This window comes from Neodiprion pinetum, chromosome 6 (assembly GCF_021155775.2).
Source record: "Neodiprion pinetum isolate iyNeoPine1 chromosome 6, iyNeoPine1.2, whole genome shotgun sequence".
In the NCBI taxonomy this organism is placed as follows: domain Eukaryota; kingdom Metazoa; phylum Arthropoda; class Insecta; order Hymenoptera; family Diprionidae; genus Neodiprion; species Neodiprion pinetum.
This window is the reverse complement of record NC_060237.1, coordinates 11,342,696-11,360,334: the sequence shown is the minus strand read 5'-3', so window position 1 is coordinate 11,360,334 and position 17,639 is coordinate 11,342,696. Positions and strand designations below refer to the sequence as shown.

Sequence of the window (17,639 nt, the reverse complement as noted above, 5' to 3'; positions counted from 1 at the left end):
CAATGAGAACTAGACGTAGGTGCATGATCGTCTACCGCGAATTCTGAGCAGCGGGTACTTTAATTTCGGAAAATTACTCTGGAACGATATCGAAAACACACGATCGAGACTTTCTGCTTACGGATAACGCAGACCGAATTATTTTTATTTCTAAACGTCAATGAACGCTCGTGACAGTTTCTTGTACGTTGACCTAGCTCGTAGCTGGTTTCTTTCCACAACTTTCCAGGCGCTTCCGAGGCTCGCGTTCAGCTTCGACTTCGAAGCTATCGAGTCGAGACGGTCCGTGAGTTTTCATTCATCGTTTAGTATACATATATATATATATATATATATATATATATATATATATATATATATATATATATATATATATATGTATATATATATATATATATGAAAAGAAAAGACATCTCCGTAGAAGAGGGCACGTTTCAAGCTGTGAATCACTCAACTGTATCTGTATTTTTTTTTTATACGGCCACAATTGCGCGGTTCAAGCAAACTATTGATACGATTTTTTCAAAATTGTTAAAATATCCAATTCTTAACCACGACTAACATTGAAGTTCCGGTCATTTGTCCGAACTAAACATTTCATTGTACCTTCAATTTTGGATTTATGTTCAGTTTTGCAGTTGCGATAAGGAAATAAAAACCTTGTAATTTCAATTTTGTTTCAATATAAAGTATCTATTTGAAAAGTTTGAAATGTGAATTCTCTCAATGATAGTTGAGAACTGATTTTATAAAATAAGTTCAATTTGTTCAAGTAACAAAACGTTACATGCGTACACCTTAGTCGTAGGAGCTAGAATTATGCATGCTATTTATACCTTTAGATAAGAAACGTGTGGACTTGTTACAATCTTGGGCAATAAAAAAACAAAGTTAATTACAATTGGTTCAGGGTGACGCGTTTGCACTGATTTAGATACAGCCGTGAGTCACACGGGCAAAATGACCCGTCCTTGGACATGTTAAAAAATATTTTGATGCGTTTGTTTGCACGCACTGCACACAACGTTACAATTTTTTGAAAAATCTTGAGATCGTCGCTTGAACACAGGTACGTTTCAACTATTTTTTAACCGAGACTCGCAGCTTCGAGCTAAAAGTGATATAATTTGATTATATAAGTTATGTTGAAGAATTAGTAAACTCGAGAAGATAAATTAGATAATCCATATCCGTAAAATTATTATGACGTCAAAGAGTTTAATTGATTTTTATACAGATTCTGGTAAGAGTCTATAACCTAAATAAAAGAAACTTGACATACTTTCGGTATGCGGCGCGTGATTTGTATAAGGTGCCACCTTACGTCGATGGCCTGCCATCAACTAATTAGCAATTACAGTAAGAAAATTGCGTATTTCGAAGCGCAATACCTTCAATAATTAATTAACACGATCGTAAAGATTAAAACTCCCGTTTTACCGAATACACACGATATTATATTACAATTACTAATATGGCCTCTTACCGATCAATCGTTGACGTAAAATTTTACTTGCCTTACGCTTCTTCCTGATATCTAAATTCGCGTATCCGCAAGTCGATCAAAAACGTATCCGAACGAAAAACACATATCCGTACAACTTGTCTACCCGCAGCTAGACGTGATACATGGTATATGAAGTATTTCTGATATCAAATTACGTGAAAAGAAAGTGGAACATAAGACATATCGGTACATACGCACATATGCAAATAAGTTCCAACCGGGGATTCTGGTATAAATAAAATGAAAAATCCCGAGTTAAAAACAACTCTGTCAACCGAACGTATTTAAGGTAGTGCTCAGCTGGGAACACTTGTTACCTGCAATGAATCGGGTCACGCACGTCTACTCGATATTTTTACCTCTGTTTTCTCTCTCATTGACATCACGCCCCGGCCGGCTAATACTTTCATTGAAACAACAGGTTGATATCAAATTACGTAAACGTCACCTGTTTCCATGGTTTGTAGTCGTGTAGCCAATACACCCACACAGAGATTTCCGATTAGCTAACCGCAACCGTATTAACTGTACGAGTATCGTACGAAATATTTACTTTTACGTAACACTACGCTCAGTTTCTTCAGGGATTCGAAAATTCTCCAGCAATGGCGATACTCTCAACAAAAAAGAAAAAAAAACGTGCAATGCTGGTCCGGGAATTGAATTTCTAACAGTCACTCAAAAGCACCATTGAAGTAAAGCTTCCCTTGATGTATTTACAGTTACGATTTAATACACGAAGAAAGTATTCCGAGTGAAATTTTACCTCACAACACTTTCACCTGCTGGATAACGAAGGGAATTTTTCATTTTCGCAACCAACCGCTGGCACCAGTTCGATTTGTCGCATACTCAATGTATGGGATATTTTTCTAGCGAGTAAAAATATGCAAATCGAGTCTGTCGGAGTCACTCGTTTCATTAAACTTGTAATGAGGTTCACACTTGTGCCAGAAACACAATTGGATAGTATCAACAGAAACTAACGAAGTCAGTGATGATTTATTGTTTTTTGACGGTTGAAAAAAATTAGAATAGGTAGCAATGAAATATTTCACTTTTATAATATCACAATAATTTAATAATAATAATAATAATAAACTTTATTTATTACAATTTTCTTTGTAAACAAGGGAGTAAGGAGAAGAGTAAAGCAGATTGGCAGTCGCAATAGAAACAGTAGTAGTGTGCAGGAATTTAAGATTCATACCGCAGTGGCAAAATCTAGACATAGTTTAAAAATTTGAAAAATGAGTAACAAGAAAAAGGATAAAAAAAAATCATATCCCATAAGGTTTTCGAAATTGTTCAAGACTGTGAAACCTGGTTACGAATTTCGACTTGCTAAATGTTTAAAACAGTTCACGGATAAAGACGAAACAAAACCGGTAGCTTGACTTGCAAATATCTAGATAAAAATATGCCGAAGTGACAAAGTTTCATGTAAGCTATGTTCGGTAGCTGGGAATTTTATCGGTTTTCGACTAATTAGGGCTGCCAAGGAATTGAGTCAACTATTTTTTAGCGAATCGAAGATATATGTGTCAAGTCAACCGTCGAACATACGCTAACCACGGGTGTGCTAATGATTTTTGGAACGTCGTGTGATAATCGCAGCGGCATAACAGTGAAATTCGCGTCGGTTTACATTCGTGAAGAAACACTGGAGCGCAAATATGAATCGTCTTTGCGTCGCTTATGCGTTGACTGAAATTAGCATTTCATTGGTTCTTGCAAGGTGTATTTGATGTCTGTCATCTCTGCTTGAATTTGGAAGTTCAGAGGACGTACGCAGGTATTATTCAAGTTGACACGCCGTTGACTCTGAGCTCGTTTTTCCGTCATCGCCGAATTGTTCGGTGCAGATTTGCATTTTTCTCAAGTTCTTGGTAAATCCGTATTGAAATTTCCACTGTCAACCATACGCAGTAGTTAAACAGTCGATACAATGCCCAAGGCCCTGACAAGCAAGCAGCTACGCGGGATGTTTGCTCAACCTTTCATCCAGTGTAAAACTTGGGAACGCGAAAGCGGAAGCTGCACGTGGTAAATATCCCGAGCAGCATCCTTCGTGGCGAGGCATGACCGTCCTGGTCAGGGTGAAGGTCGCCCGGACTCGATCCTTCGCGGTAATCGAAGCGGGAACATTGTTCAGCGGGAATTTCAAACATCACCTTATACCCACTGCGATCATGGACATGGCATGAAAATTATTCAACGTGTGTAATTAAAGTAGGGTATAACGGTGTCGCCTCGTGAAGGACCTACCGAAGGTCCGTATATGTGTACATTTATATATATATATATGTATATGTATAGGTATATATATGTATGTATGTATGCATATGTACATGTATATATGTATACGTACAAAACGCACTTGATATTCAACAGGTAAGACTTATAATAACGCCCAAGTTATACACGTGTCATGCAGACATTACAGACAACTTGTACGACTTGCGCTCCGACTTATAATGGCCCAGTCACGACGGCGTCTCTACAATGCATATGCATGAAATACACATAATGCATGCGTCGATCTGTATCTCGTTTCACGCACAAGACGCACGACTTCTGTTACGTTCAAATATACTGTAGAAATTTAGTGAAAGACCGCAAGAATATTAAACGGTTGAGGCGGGGCCTGATGCGAAAGTCATCGCCGGTGTAATTACTGTATGAGATTGATGTCATCCAATTTGGATTGAACATATCCCAACGGTCCAAGATATCGTTGGGATCTCATTTCATGGTTGTACGAGAAAAAATACTACTCCGGATGAGTCGTATTTAATCGAAGAGTTTGTTTCGACATATTTCATCTTTGTATCGTATATAACTTCGTGTGAGAAAATAATAAGCCTGACTTTGCATTTTTTTTATGAACGATGAACCGAAAGCGATTTCTATCGTAATATTGCTCAGCCACGCCTAAAATTCTGCGTCTTAATGCGGGGATGTAAATTGGGTCGCGAAAGTGAAACGCCGACGATTTTTGAGGTTTTTGGATAATCAAGGTATCATCAGGCCAAGATCGCTCCGTGTAATAAACCTGTTTCGAATATCACGCAGGGGGATTTTGGAGGGCAAAAAACCGTTCGTTCTTTCCCATGTTTAATTTCGGGGCCATGCAACGCGGTACGTCCCATTATAAGTATCAAACATTGCATCGTCAGCAAAAAGTTTACATACGGTACAGCCAACGTAGGAATATTTTCGTGCTGCAAAAAGATTCGCAAGAGAGCGTGAAGAGCAAAAAGATGGGAAAACAGTTTCCGACTCGTTGGAACAATCGAGTGAGGTTCTAGAACGATTCAGCTGCAACTTGTAAACTGAGTCAAATCAGCCGCGAGATATTAGCTTCCACTCGGAACTAACGTTCCACTCATCTTACAGCTGTGTGCGTAGCAATGTAAAGAGATTTCTTTTCACTCTGTAGGAAGTGGGCCCAACACAATAAGTAGGCCTGTGATTTCGTTTCGTATTATATACACAAGTGTGAAGTTCTTTATAACGACTTTATGCTCACTTTACGGTCAATTTTAATTACCGTATAAACATAGGAACACGTTGTCACGGTGCGTTTAAAACTGTAATGAAAAAGAAATTCGAGCGAAGGAACGATACCTTGAAAGCAGAGTTGATACGGCATGGAATTCAGAGCTGAATCAAAATCCAATTCGAAATGTATCGCATTTCGGCGAGTATTAGTTGTGAAGAATCTGCCGGCTGGCTCGTCTCTAAAGCCAATGGAAGCAGTCAAGCAGAAATGTTAAGAGTTTCCGAAGCGACGATAATGTGCAAAATATAAAAGGTGCCTTTAATCTATCGGAGATAGATGTCTAGCATGTAAATTCCTGGGATTTGTTTAGCCGAAAAAACACCGTAGAGTATAACGAAATATTCAAACATGTTAAATCGAGCGGTTCGTACTGAACTGAGGCACCGTAACGCCCGGACATAGTTCGCTGCAAAAAAGGTATATTATTATAATCTCGTTGGTAGGAAAAACTAGTCATACAATAGTACAGATTCATAATCGAAAACCTTGAAAGCGTAGACGTAGTTTTTACACGCGAATGGAATGAAACCTGCTGTTCCATGATGGTCTACCATCTTGATCTCACAACAGGTTCTATTTTGTCAAGAATTAGGTGGGATAGATTTTACTGGAAACTGTAAGGTTCATTTCCACTAATTTAATAATCACACAGTCAGATCAAGTCTTGGCAGTTTAGTGGTGAGGTAGCATAAAACTTGAAGCACTTTGTTGGTTTTCAATTGCCGAATTTCCTCATCTCAAAATGGACATACGAGGAAGTTTTACCGTTCTCCATTCGTAATTTGAATCACAAAATGATTGCTTGATAAAATGGGTCAAGAGACCCAATTGGTCGTTGAAAATTTTCACCCATTACCGTGTTTCCGCATATCAGTACAAGCCCACTTCGAGACTTTGTATCGCCTGCATCTGTAGAATTCCGATAACCAGTACCAAGCTTGATTCCTGAGGCTAGACCGGCGGGTCGAGTGGAGAGGAAAGGAAAGGAGGAATCTATATCCGTGGTTCTGGACCGGGACAGAACTCTCATGTAAGTCGGTCTTCGGCTTACGATTAACTCGGTGTGTGTCCGTCCTGTCAGTCAGTCGTTAAGGAAGTCACCGACCTGCTGACACACTTGGCCCCCTGAAGGTACTACCAGCAGCCGGGCACATGGCACGCATTAGCGTCTTTCATTCTTTCTATAAACGTATGTGCCCGCACGCATCCCAGAGATAGAAGCAGGCAAAGTATATCACACTGCGTGCGCAATTTCAGGCGTCGATGATATTGCGATGGGGTTTATATATCGAAGTCCGTCAAGTCCGAGGCATATATGCATATGTGGATGTGTGGATGCCAAGGCGGATCCCCATCCAGGGAGTTGCGAAGGCGATCACCAATCAATTACTTACGATTAGCCGCATGAGCAATCCGTTGACCGTTTCGTACCGATCACGTGGTCGGCATAGTTAGAACTATACTATTGGTGGGCAGCTATCACTGCATGTCCAACAAACTAACGCGAACGTGCCTCCGGTTGTTATGGCTCGGACGACCTCTTTATATACGGCTACATGGGATTCCGATTGTTTTCACTTCGTCGAAGTGCTCACGAAGTCGCGTTCGAGTATCCTCGTAGGTCGCGAGTCCTGATCGCTAACGATAAGCAAGTAGTATCACTCGATGATTCATGTAAGACGTCTACAGATTTTTTACTTTCTATCTTAAGGAATAGTTATTCATCTTTTCACAGTTTCTATGGTGCGGAACACGAGCTTTCGTAAACTTCCGAGCCGTTTTGACTAAGGGGTATAATTGATTTCAGTTATAAAGATATTTTTATTACCTATTCTAAGGGATTCGGATTGAAATGGTTTTTTAATAGTCCCGATCGTGATAGTCTTTATGCTCGTTACTAAATAGTCCTTTTTAATTGAGGAAAGCTAACGTGTTTTCAGTCACCAAATCGGCCCTGACAATGCATATATCTATTTCAAATGCACTTACCGTAATAAATTAATCAATTAAATTAGATCCATTGGGACGAATTTGAGTAATTTCCCATTAAACGATGATTAAAAAAAAATACAAAACGAATAAAGAACATAACTGTGTCACGTGTAAGTTATCCTACATTTATTAGTCAGTTTTACTGTATTATGTATATTTTAGTCCCTGACTAATTGCATCGTAGGTATATATAACCTATTTCGACTATACTTTCCTGTTAATCTTGCCATACTTTGAATATTCAACAGTATCGGCACAAAATATTTACTTGTGCCATATATTTATTAGAGTTGGTGACAATGTTGTCGAAAATATCAAGTACCACGTTAAATAAATCAGCATAATTTACGTTAATTACAGCAAAAAGTTTATCCTTCGGTAATGATTTTTAGCGAATCTCCTAAAATAGCACTTCCAATATAGTATGAAACTGGTATTTTAATACATAATTAGTTAGATTACTCATACATACTCTGCAGCTAATTAGAGCACGAGAAATTCAAGATTAGTATCAGTCGAGACATAACGCTTTTCTAAATTTAACCCAACTTTCGAGATTCGCGAGAAAAAAAGTGAACTCATATTTCTGTGGTTTTGGTCTTGCTGCAGCTAATTGTGTTCGAAAATTGGCTATCGACCGATTGAATAAAAAAAATATATAAGACAAAAAACGCTGTGGTATAAATATTTTTTGGGGAATTATTTCTGCTCGTGTGACGTTTACGAACGGAATTGCAATTTTTTTTTTCTTTTTTTGTCCCAGTATTCGTAAGTATATAACGCAGAATGTTTGAAATGAAATGGAACGAGCGAAAAGTTGGGGCCGTGAGTTTTACACCGATCTTGCCGCGGGCAGTACGGGAAGCAGGTCGTGAAGTTTTTACTGGAAGGAAAGCCACCATGGAGGAGTCAATAAAGAATACTAAAGTCGCAGTTTACAGATGCTGTCTTACAGGTGTACACTGCGGTTTGACGAGCCCTTTTTGCTGTGATCATAGAAGTGTTCTTCCTTCGAATGTCAAAACTGCAATAACAGGCAATCGAATTCTCTAATTGTCTAACTTTATGTTTCATGCAAATATAAGTAATTTGATCCAATTTTACATGTGAATGTTGCTAAAGAGTTTCATCTTACAATAAAACAAAAATCGACTTCATGAAAAATGTATTCGAGATTCTCGTAGTTTCACGTTCAATCGAAGCACAAACACATACCTATGTTGCTAAGGGAATGGCGAGAAAGGCAGGATGATGAATCTAGGCAATCCGGAACGATGAAGAGTTCTATAAATCGCGGCATACCGACAATATTTAATCGGATTGCGGGAGCTAAGGGCTTGTGCTAAATCTCCAAGTGAATATAAGCTGTAACAATGATCAGAATGTCTGAAGACCTTTTCACGCGCCACAGCTATCCCACAGACTTGCGCAACGTATAATATGAACAAGTTTCGCCGGAAAAGGAAGTCGAAATGCCTCCGAATGTGTATCGAAAAAAACAAGATGAACGTCTTAAGATTTGCTCCCAGGGTTTTAACGTCTTTGAGTTAAGCATTCGAGCCGCATAGTTCGTTAGATCGAAAATAGAGGATAAGGTGCGACCACCAACTGATCGAATCACAGTTGACTGCCTTCTGCCAATATGCGGTTCAACTACTTTCTGCAAAAATCCAATCCATTCTTCGACGATGTCCGTAGATATACATGGAAGTTGAGATAAATAACAGAAAGGAGCCGCGACTTTTGACGTTAAAAAATCGTCGGGATCCTTTGGAAAAGTTTCATCGAGCAGTAGAGAGGAACAATTCACGCCAGGGTCGTGGTAAATCATTTCCACGTAATAAATAAGTAAAATCTTACGGTACAGATCAACAACCAATAATTATCGGAAATGAATCTGAGTATTCTTTATAGGTTTTTTAAACACCGATGCTGACCATCACTGTAAAAATTTCATGTAGCTTTTTCTGATAACCTATAAGTGATCTGGCTGCAGAGAATGTAACAAAGATTTTGAACTGAATTATAACCTTAAGCGATACATTTTCAGATTCAAATCTATCCAAAAATATGACAAAAGTGTCTTTCTACAAATGGAAAATTTAGTTTGCAACGGGGTTAAAAAAAGCTCTGTTAGTCGGTTTGCGTGACTTTTATATCAATCTCAATGAAAAAAGAACTCTTCGGACGAGGATGAAAATAAGGCCAATTATACGTTTCTCGTTATAATTGTGAGTTCAACTTCAAGTTCAAAGACACATTAAACCGAAGTTCACTGTAAGAATTAGCATACAAAAATCTTCAAGATCGTAATGAAGATTTGCTCTTTGAGAGATGCTACAGCAATTTTGCAGGAATGAATGTCAATGAGTTTTACGTAATTCCCGGTCCACTCGGAAATGCTTTCGTGGGAAAGCGTTACATCGATATTATAATTCTTAGCGCCAATGTCATGCGATAAGTTTGTTCCGAGGCGAATAATTACAAGTTTAGTTATTATAGCTATATATAGAAAAAGTCGGAGTTTAATTTGCAACGTCAGTGACAATGCAATTCCCCGAAGTAATCTGCTCTCTCGGTTCAACGTTTTCTGATGAACTGAAAATCGATTTATGCTGCAGGTTTCTTGTTTGAAAAGGCGGCAATAAATCACTAGCGCAGAATTAATGATTATACACGGAGAGAAAAATCTGAGAAAAATTACCCTGCTGTTACTAATCGTGATGTAAAAGACACCTAATGCAGTTTTTATCGATGCATGTTACAGAAATTATGGGTTTTTATGAAAAAAATTACTACCTTGCTTAAAAACTATGTATTTCGGCAGCACAAAATTTAAAATGTGACGACGCATTTTTCTGATGCGGCACGGTAAAAACTGCATTAGGTGTCTCTTACATCACGATTACAGTAACAGCAGGGTAATTTTTCTCAGATTTTTCTCTCCGTGTACGTTAGGCAAGAAGTAGGCAAAGATGCAAAGTTGCATTATTTGCGGAAAAATGAGAAATCTGTGTAACTTATAAAATATCATTAAAAAAATTAACTTCACATTGTTTCAAATCATTCGCCTTGCAGCATTTTCAGTCATTTTACATCTCTAAATCGTAAGCGTGAATTCAAGGTGACGAGTACGTTTTAACTCGAGAAAACATTATACAATACTCCAGAACACAGAATCATTATTTGACAATTCGCACGCGGCATCGTCGCTTCAGGTTACTGGAAATACCGAAGCGAAGAACGTCGCACGAGCATGAATCGAACCGACCACGCGTGACGAAAAGATCTATAGAGCAAGGTACAGATCTGAAGAGTCTGATCTCAAAGCCGGTGTCAGCCAGGCGTATCGGAATCAAATCTCGCTTTAGAGGCCGCGAGTTTCCATCCAATTTATAAAATTTATTTGCAAAAGTTGTAAGCTGGGTAAAGTTTTCGTTCTCTTATATTTTGGGTTGTTATCTGGGAAATTATCTGTGAACTGATAATGCTCAAGTAGATAATGCTTAGTGCTCAAGTGCTCACAAATGTTGTATCAATTTTGCGAGCAATTCTTTATTCGTACCAATTGAAATTAAATACACACTTGGGTTTGTTTTATAAAGCGATTATAATTTAAATGGTCAGTGTTTCGAAACGATATTGCAAGAGTGAAAAGTTCACGCGTTGAGGATTTTGAAAGTTGAGAATGTGGAAAAGCAAGGAGAAGTGACGAGCTCGCGAACGATAATTGGACTCGGAAACGGGTAATATGCGTCAGTCTGACATCCTCGACGTCTCTTTAAAAAAAAAGGGAAATTTACCATGTCACCAAAGTTGGTATCTATTTTCTCTCTCAGGCGAAAGTAACGAGCTCGTATCCCGATTGAAGGCAGTTCGGGTCTTAGAGCGAGTGAATTGCATCGTCAATGCCACGGCTGCATGCGGTATCCCATTGCAAATTAGGCATGTCGGAAAGAGCGATGATAGTTCGGGAACAATGACCCGATCGTTTTGCGGAAAGCGATTAATGCACCGCTCAGTCTTTGTAACACAAGCATAAAAAGTGGTTGCGATTCGACTGGATCGAATCGGATGGCCGAAAAAATGCAACGTCAATGACTCGGCATGAGTTTCGCAGCAGTCAATGTAATTAGCGAAAATTAAAGTGAATCTCTCTTTCACCGGTAGTGCGGGGCGCAAGAATAGTATATTGTGTAACATGGAGGTAAAAACGTTCTTTTCGGGCCGAGCGTAAGTTTGCAACATGAGTCGTAGATGAGCCAAAAACGAATATTGCAAATACGCGAGATGAAAAGGCCGTTATCTCCTCGTTGCATACGATTCTTTACATAACAAGAGTATATTACGCGTTTTTTCACGAAGCACGAAATTGAGGTTAGGGTCGCGTAATAACAGAATTGTTCGCGACGGCGCATGCGCGCGGTGTAGAAAAGACTACATTTGACTCCTAGAACTTAAAATGGTCTTTTCAGTGCTCTGCGCATGCGCGTTCGCAGACTCACTATACCTTTGTACTTTGTATATACATGGAAAAGATACGTGTAATAACGGGTAAATTATACTCGCGTTATGTAAAATATCTTCGAAATAAGTACAGCGAGCGAGCACCAAGGAAATCAACGTCATCGTAAATTCGGTCAGTTGTATTTTTGTGTTTGTTTAATTCTACGTGGAACGCTAATGCAGCTTCGCTTTCATTTCCTGCACCGTTTCATATACCCGCGAGTCATGGCAGCGGGTATGGAAAAGTAGAAATAGATAAAACCGAGGCGCGAAGTATCGCGGCCGGCGCAATAATTCGTGCATAGTGTACAGCACACAATGCCAACTCCCTCCGACTTTCCATCTCTGCATCAAGATCTACTAGAGAATGATCCTGCAGGCTCTGCGGCCATAACCCAAGATGCCTTGCCGCCCGTGCAAGTGAGATGAGATTTCACTCGTAGCAATAAACTGTAAACAGCAAAAACAATCACCTCGCATTTCACACTTACAATTTGTGCGCCCGAACCTCGAGTGCTTAAATTTATTGTAAGCTGTGCGTGAAAACGTTCGCACGTAGACCCAACGCAAATATTACAGAGTACCTGTGTCCTAACTCCTTATTCGAAATAACAAGCATGTTATGCCGGAATATGATTCCGCAAAGTACCTACGCTTATGTTTTACTTTGTTATTCCTTTCTACCGCGCGATGTATAACAATTCGTTGAATTAAAATGAACGCTCTTACCCGTCGATATTTCGCACGTTGTCTCGTATTGTCTCTACTCATCCGTGTATAATTAAATTTGTCGATGTACCTTATGACTTCCGCTTTGGCGTGCGAGTTCATTGTCATCGATTAGTAGCAGGTGAAAGTTACATTTTGACATGTCGAAGGAATAATTGTTTCTTTGCGCAATCTTTCACACTTGGTTGCTGATGGGAATTCGTTAAAATTTCATACGCACATGACATGTCTGTCATTTCTTTGCAACATTTGTCGGGTAGATACAGAAAATAGATTTCCGAAACTGTCTCGTTGCACAAGTCTGATCGTGAATTGCGGACTGAATGTCTCCGATGATTTGTAAAGCATAAAATATTTTATAGCATGGTAAAAAGTTTCACCATACACTGCTACCTGTGAGATGGTCTCATTTTCTACTGCGAAATTTGTAATTTTCCGTATGTCGCCGTCATGCTTTCCAACCGCCTTCGGTTTGCTCCATCATTATGACGTCGCAGCAAGGTCAAATGGAATTTTAAACTGCTCCGTCTTCTACGCAAACTTGGAAGACATGCTGTAAAATCTTCAATCGGTAAATTCTAATTATGCTGTAGGACAAAGAAATGTTTAAAACTCTCGTTCAACCGGTTATTAAATTTTTTTACCTTCAAAAATGGAAATATCTCATCTATCATCTAAATCGGCGCGGACGTATTGAAAGAGCACGAAATTTTTGCAAAAGTTGAAGTGCAGGTAATCAAACGTATGTTTCAGGATTGAAAATAGAAAAGGGAAATATTTGATTTGTCTGTCTCAGTTTCCGGTCAAATTACGTTCCACATATTTTTAAAAAACTGCACAACAGGTGAAAGTTATATTACTAATCGCCTGGTCATTCTGCCTCTCGTTATGCACACACACGTGTGATTATATAAATGTTTATACGTATATTGTATATATATACTAAACTTACAAGAAAAAATGATCGTTAATCAAGAACTCCTCTCTCCTTTTTGTTCACTGTACAGTTCCACTTCCATTTTTTGACATTTTTTAATACTGCAGGTTACAGTAATTTTCGTTCACCGTACTTCACCGTACTTTAGTTGTAGACGGCAATGGGAGAGAATAATTACAACTCGGAACTAATAGGCGTGCAAATGATCTTATAAGCTACATATAAGCAAACTACGTGTACAGCTTATAACCAAGATACTTATAGGTACAGCCTATTACATAAAATCGAATATTTTTAACAAGAGTGAGCATCCCTTGTGGAATTCTCCATAAACTCAGTATTTATCTTCGTCTCATTGTTTTTGGTGAACTTTAAATACCTGTAAAATTATACGTCAGCTTCGATAGTATCATCTATATCTGATGTACAATACAGGTATAACGACAAGAGAAAGTGCATTGATCACTAATCAGCTGAGAATCTGGAGCTAATCGCTTTCACGTGTAGACAAATCATTATCGCATTGAATAGCTTCTACCATTAATTTATCATTCGTGCTTGGAGGAAAAATGGGGATGTAGAATTGTTATCATATGCAGGTACAGTTGTTGTGAATTATGATCTGTAACTGCGATGGCAAATTTACTCTCGCGGCGAAGTTTTCAGAGCTAAAAATCATTGATATCGTCTGTAAACTCAGCTGATGGAATGAATTATTTTTTTTATAACAACGAGACACTTGACCGTTAACTTCAAAAGTTAGAAAAAAAATATGGCTGCCGTTGACAGACTTCAAATTCTGTTTCAGCTTATACACGATCATTTTCAGTACGTATTAATTATCGAGCACTATTTTACATTCATCTAAGTGATAGCAAGAATTGTTTAGTCATGATTACACCTCAGACAAAAAAGCGTAAGAACTGAACATTAGGCATACGAATTTCACTCATGGTGCGTACACGTGTCATGCCTGCCTATATATGCTGTTTCTTAATTACTGTTTACCTGACAAGCGGTACGTGGTTAAAATAATTTCACATGTACCTACGTATGCAACAGTTTGAACTGTCGAATAAAACAGCACTCAGCAAATCAAATCATAAAAATAAAATTTTCTTTACAAATGGACACTTCTGTACTGTGGTAAGGGGAAAAAACAGGAATTTCGAGTATTTTTTGAATACTTTTCATTGGAAAATAAAAAGTTACAAAATTGCTCGCGCAACATAGTAATTCTGGCACAATTGGTCAAAACTGTCCATACCATTTTTTTGTACTTCACGACGATTTCGGTTTTATTAGTTGGCGGATTTATTTCTTTGGAATAGTAGCGCGTAGATAGAACAAAACAATAAGTTCACTTCCTTTAGGCATATAAGAAGCCAAAGCCAAACTTCAATACGCCAGACAAAATGAGAAAATTTATTTACGGATTAATTTTATCTGCATCTGTAAAATGGTGACAAGTCTGTGGGCCTTCGATTTCTGCAGTCAAACGCTTTATTATTTCCTTGTGAACAACAGTCGAAATGCATCTACTTGAATTTCGATATCACGAGCCCTTCTCTTTGGATCGGGTAGATGGATTCGACAAGGCTTTTGCCCGATTTTCGACCCTGCTTTTCTGGTGCCTTTAACTATAGCATAACAGATTGATTTTTCACTCCGGCAACTTTTCGTGAAGGAACCGATGCAAAAATAGCTGGAACTTACATGCTAATGACAATTTGCACAGAAATCGATTCTTCGTCCTGACGCTGCGGTACTCAAAGTGAAACTGACTGCGAGTCATGCGCCATCTGTTTGACGAAACATTTCGCATTTTGTTCCTCTCGGGGAGAGCCTGTAACGATTTTCAAATACTCCAGACGGAAGAAGAAACCTTTCCTGCACATTACCACCTGTGTATAATCAAAAGTTTAATATTAAAAATTTCGGAGTTGACCGCAGTGATATGTTTGACAAGTGCAGTGAAAAATGGATTGCAGACCATTAGTCTAAATTTTAGGAGCTTTAAAGACATTTATGACAATGATGACATTTTTCAATATTCGAACATTTGCAAAATTTGCATACATTAATCACAATTATTTAAATCTAACCGATTTCGATGTATATTTATTGAATGTATCTTTTCCCAATTATCAGGAGCAGTTATTTAACGGCCTTGAGGAATTTAGGTATTTGAATATATTCAACTTGCCTCCACAAACCAACCAAGGAACTAACTGCCAGTGCAGGCATGAATTTTTCCTCGAATGCTCACGGCTCTGATGCGAAACAGAATCCAAGGTGGTTTTTCTTTTCATTTGAGTTCCACTGATTGAAAAGAAAATCTTTGTCGGCAAACAATAAATACGCAGTATTGAAGATTGATCGATTTCAATGATCAATTTTAGTTAAACCTGAATAACCAGTTAATTGTATCGCAGAATGGGTGACGTGTAAGTGCTTAAGTCCTGCCATACCGTGCGAAACAGAGTCCTGAATTTCTGAAGAGTCAAAAATAAAAGATAGGGCAAAAATTATTATAACAACTCATTAGGTCATTTAGATAAATTAGACGATGAGAAATCGTGAATATATTACCTGAAAAACTCAGTCAACGCGGTGTTGTGTGCGTACAGCAATAAGACGATCATAACTACAGAGTGCACAATAACCGCGTCGTCGTTAAACATAAACAGTTTGTTGCGCAGAGCGGTTTATTCAATTCAAAGGTTTTTCATTCGCCTTCAACAGTTTTCCCACCATTGCAAACTCGGCCAAGTTGCAGCGGTGGGTGATTTGCAGAAACTATCCTAATTAACATACCGGTTTTTTCCGATAACGATGATACCGCGATGCGGTCGTAAATTTCATCGCGAGTGAATCTAGTAACTAGGCACGTATGTGCGTGTATATATTGCCTGCATGTGGATTCTCTTTCAATTTGACCGGTTGGAAATTCCTTGTCGCCACGAGCTGTGCAGCAGGAGGAGGGCACATAATTTCCGCCAGGCAGAAACCGAGTGAAGTTGGGCGGGTATCCGACGTGTATAATGCATGTATGTACACTTGGGGACAATGAATCTGAGACGGTTAATTTTTTACACTAGACAGTTACGTTGGCAACACAGAGAAACCTACAGCGCCACAGTCGGCCGAGCGCGAAACTAACTCAATCTCAATAAACATAGCATAACCCATGATCGTCGAATCAAACCTTAGAATACGTCTCAATCTAACAAGTCATTATACCGGCGGTATTCGAAGGTTAGATTCGATTGTGTTATGTTATGTTTGTTGAGATTGAATTTGTTTCGCGCTCGGCCGACTGTGGCGCTGTAGGTTTCTTTGTGTTGCCAACGTAACTGTCTAGTGTAAAAAATTAGCCGTCTCAGATTCATTGTCCCCCAGTGTACATACATATCTCTCTGCGCTTTTGAAAGCTTGCATTAAGCGAAAGTGTGCGTAGGCTTGATACTCTCTCGTTTCGAGTTCGCGACACGACGCGACGATACGATCCGCCGACTGACCGGGCGTCCGGCGTCGGTAATTCAAGAATCTGCTTTATCATAGTACCAAACTGTAGTTTTAAAGCTGCGTGTGCAGCTTCGCAGTCCTTTTATCGCAGCTTCGAAAGGATTGGGAAGGCTGGTAGGCCAAAAACATCGATACTTTTTGTTCATTTTATTACGATGTGGTCGTACATTGAGTATTTGTCAAATTGTTACATTCGTAAGCCATGCAGAAACTATCTTTCTTTGGAAAATACGAAAATGTTAAACAATAGAATGTCGTTATTTCATTTCAAAACGTTTCAAAATTGTTAAAAATCGACTATATTCGTTCGATTTCATTCTACGATGGGTCTTTTTATTCAGAAGACTTTTCCCCAAATTAACTTAACGAATAAACAAAGTAATCCTAGAGGGAAATCGAACGAACCTGCTAGATTTTTAAACATTTTGAAGAGATTCGAAATAAAGCATCGATGTCTAAACTTTTTTTTATAATCCCATTATTTTCTATCTTCGTATTATTTACAGAGCTCCATAATTTGGGAATATAATAATTTGATAAACACTCGATGTACGACTATCTTATAGTAAGATTATTAAGAAGTATCGATTTTTACTCAACCAGCCTCTTTAATCGTTACGATAATTACGTCACCCGTCTAGAAAAAAAAATAGCGTTATAAACGGTACAATTGACTACGTATTCCTCGTGATTACTAACTCGGTGCTGTTTTAATATAAAATTGAAATTTTAAATGGAATAAAATTCAACCTAAATTCAAATTGGTAGTTTCGTTCTATTCAACCGAGTTTCGGGTCATTGTACAGTTTGTCACGACGAAATCTTGAAACGGTGATAATTGCTGAAACATTATGCACGTTTAAAAAATGCAGTCA

The 17,639-nt window shown here is 38.5% G+C and overlaps 1 protein-coding gene and 1 long non-coding RNA gene across 3 annotated transcripts in view; one reads left to right on the top strand and one right to left on the bottom strand.

Moving 5' to 3' along the window:
• Window positions 1-17,639, top strand: part of LOC124221313 (uncharacterized) — a 54,505-nt gene that overhangs the window by 13,389 nt on the left and 23,477 nt on the right. The gene's annotated exons all lie outside the window — the stretch shown is intronic.
• Window positions 14,410-16,009, bottom strand: LOC124221314 (uncharacterized). Its single transcript, XR_011177504.1, has 3 exons — window positions 15,829-16,009; window positions 15,443-15,731; window positions 14,410-15,140 (listed from the first exon to the last, which is right to left on the bottom strand). It is a non-coding gene; the product is annotated as an uncharacterized lncRNA (long non-coding RNA).